Here is a 3,593-nt window from a genome sequence, read left to right as displayed (position 1 = left end):
CGCGCCAGCAACCCGCGATGTGAGCTGCTCGCGCCGGCGCGCCTCCACCTCCAGACGCTTGACCTCCGCCTTGCTCTCCTCAGCCTCCCTGCGCGCATCGGCCGCCTCCGCCTCCAGGGCTAGGCTACGCTCCTCCGCCTCCTTGACGCGCGCCTCCAGGTCGTCAAATTTGCTCGCCAACGCGTCGTGGCGCGCCTGCGCGTCGCGCGCCGCCACCTGCAGGAGCTCCTGCTCGCTCGCCATCATCTGGGCCTGCCGGTGCACCGCGTCCTCGCGCTGCTTAGCAGCAGCCTCCCGAACCGAAGCCTTGCGCTCGCGCGCGTCGAGAGCACCGCCGCGCTCGGAGGTGGCCGCCGCCGCCGCCGCCGCTGCGCTCTCCTTCTCGTCGAGCGACGTCTCCCGCGCCGTGACCGCCGCTTGTGGGGCCCAGACCAGGTGAGGAGGCCAAGGCGTGAGCGAGCGACGGGGACCGGCGGTGGCGCCGTGCGGATCGACTCGATCATTCCGGAGAGTGTGGCCAGCTGCTGTTCCGAAGCGAGGCTGGCCTTCTGTTCGATGCTGGCCAAGCGCTCGCTCACAGGCTGGATCGACTCGGACAGAAGGCGGCGCACCTGCTCGGAAACCGCACGTGAGCCCCCTCCGGTTCGTGCTCTCCGGCACCTTGGGGGAGGCGAAACGGGGTGGCGCGCCATGCCCTCGAGCGCGGCGACGTCGAGCGGGGCCCCTCCTCCCCCCCAGGACGGGATCCGGCAGCTGGTGCGGCTGCTGCGCGCGTCGCGGCGGGGCAGACGCTCAAGCCGATCGAGCGGCTGGTGACATGAGCGTGCCTCGCGGAGAGGGACGAGCAGGAGAGGGGACGAGCCTTCATCCTTCGGCACCTCCCTCCCGACCAGACGGGTCCCACGCTCGCGTCGTCGACGCTGCGCTCACCCGTGCCGCTGAGGCGTGCGGCTACGAGGGCGTGCTCGGCGACGCCATCACCGCGCGGCGGGCTCGCCTGCCTGCGCGGATGCGCGGCCTCGGCCTGCGCTCGCTCGAGGAGGTGGCGCCGGCTGCGTTCTGCGCCTGCTTTGTCGAGGCGGCCGAGAGGTTCCTCGACAGGTCGACGCCCGGCGGCGGCAGAGAGCGCGGCTTCTTCCAGATGCTCGCTCCGCTCTTCGGCCACGGCGCCTTCGAGTTGCCGTACCCGAACAGCCCTCGCCTCTCGCGCTTCCTCTCGGGCTGCACCACCAACGTCAACCCGCTCGGCGCGCAGCTGGGGCAGCTGACGCCGACGGGCGAGTCCTTCAAGAAGGCGTGGGAGGGCATGCAGCGAGAGGTCCGCGGCGAGGGCGTGGCGGGACCTCTCGATGTCCGGGCTCCCGAGGCTGGCAACGGGCGGGCCGGCAGCGCTGGGCTACAGCGGCAGCTGACGCAGCAGCGGGAGCAGGTCAAGCGCAACCAGCTCAGCCGCAGCATCCTCGGGCTGCCGCACGGCGACACGCGGCGGGAGGCGTGGCTGGCCGTCGACTCGTTCTCGTCCGCGTGGGTGAGCTCATGGCCCTCGGCTCAGAACCGGTGCGAGGCGCGCGAGTTCCGCGAGATCTTCTGCACCTACCTCGGCCGGGAGAGCCCAGCCGTGCGCGCGCTCGTGGGCAAGAGCATCGCCTGCTCCGGCCGCGGCCCTCCTCGAGTCTGCGATGCCTTTGGCGTCCAGCTGGGCTTGGCGACGCTCAACGACCGCGTCCACGGCAACTGCCACGACGACATCTTCTCACGCGTGATCGGTGATGCGCTGCACGCGGGGCTGCGCGGCAAGGAGGAACCGCGCGAGATCTTCAGCGCCGTCATCCCGCCTGTCACACTCAACGGCACAGCTGGCACGCGCGGCAAGAACGGCATCGTGCCGGATGGGCGCCTGCACTGCAAGCTGCGCGAGTCCCGCACGGCGCGCTGCACGGGCACACGAGGCCAGGCGCATCCGTCTGTCCGGTGGCGCGGCACGACAGTGCAGCGCGGGCCCGAGCAGCCGCCGGCGGAGCACCTCCTCGAGGGCAAGACCATCCACCGCGGCGGGCCTCACTACATGAGCGCTCGGGCGCGCGACGATGGCCAGGGCGGCGCTGTCGCCGACAGGGCGAACCTTGTCCAGCGCGACTACGAGGCGCGGGCGGCGGCGCTCGATGCCAAGCCGCACGTGCAGGCATGGAACAACGGCTCGAGGGACGCCGTTTCCTCCGTGCTGCGCTCGTTTGGCACCGTGCGCAGCCTCGTTGTCGGGGCCTACGCGGAGGCGTCGGACGACCTGCACCAGCTGTTCGACTGTGTGGTGGAGTCGGCATCCAAGCAGCACTGGAGGCGGATCGGCGCGCGTAGCGCGAAGGAGGCGCGGTCCTACTTCGCTACGACGCTGCGGCGGGCGTGGGGCGTGCACTTTGCGCGCGAGTTCGCGCGGCACCGCATCCGACGCGTGGTGTTCGTGGGGGCCCCGCGGCGACAGCCGGGCAGGCCTCTCGCGACGGCCGATGGAGACTGGCCAGCGCTGTCGGCGGGCGAGTTTGCGGCGCACGCGCTGCGCGTAGGCGGCGCGTGGGCGGGCGGCCCGCCCGGCCGTCGGTGAGCACCGGACGCGAGGGTCGGTCGGCTCTTAACTAGCTGTATATAGTCGCGATCTGCCGGCGTGCGTATGAGCTCACTAGCTAGAGCTCACACTAGAGGCCGTCATCGCATTCGCCTTCCTGGGACCCAGCGCTGACTTCTGACTGTCGTTGCTGTCTCTCCCCCTTCTCGACTGTCTGTGCTTGTGCGTCTTGGGTCCGGAGTTGTGCGTTTATGTGAACAGAGTTCGTAATATCCCTCAAGAGTTCACGCGGAGTCGGCGCGCTTTAGCAGACGGCGCTTTCTCCTCTCGCGCATGCTAATCGCCTCGGCCTTTGGCTGCACCGTCCGACGGCTCACCGCGGATGAGTTTGCCGACGACCGCGTGCTCTCCGAGCCAGTGCTCGTCGCCGCCGCCAGTGCGCCGCCGCCGCTTGAGGCACTCGACGCCCTCACCGTCCGTGTCGTGAGCGCAAGCTCCGCCGACTCGATGCTGTACTCGCAGTTTGGCCGGGGCGCAGCGCCGGCCGAGCCGCAGCGCTTCGCGGCGTTTGCTGCAAACGCCTCCGGCATGGTCTTCTCCTTTGGCGACGAGGCGGAGACGTCGCCGGTCGAGGCCGTGATGCCTTCGGGGCTGGCGGCTCAGGCGGCGCGGGTGCTGGAGCGGGCGAGCCTCGCGGCCGGCGACGAGTGCGCGCAGTCGCAGCCGTGGCACACACCCTTGGTCTCGGCGGGCGGGCGGCGCACCGGTCTGCGGCTGCACCAGCACGGCGCAGCTTGGCTGTACCTGCTCTCGGGTGCAAAGCGGTGGTGGCTGGCTCACCCCGAGTCGGACCTCTTTGACGAGCCGTCGCGGGCCGAGGCGGTCGCCCTCGCCTCCGTGTCCGACGAGGCACAGTGGCCCCCTCCCGGCGCTGCGCCCCTCTGCTCCGTCGAGCAGAGGCCGGGCGAGCTGCTGTTTGTGCCTGCGATGTGGTTCCACGCGACGAGGAACACGGGCGGCGGGCTCACGCTCG

This window comes from Emiliania huxleyi (genome assembly GCF_000372725.1).
Source record: "Emiliania huxleyi CCMP1516 unplaced genomic scaffold EMIHUscaffold_83, whole genome shotgun sequence".
Lineage (NCBI taxonomy): Eukaryota > Haptophyta > Isochrysidales > Noelaerhabdaceae > Emiliania > Emiliania huxleyi.
This window is presented reverse-complemented; position numbering follows the sequence as displayed.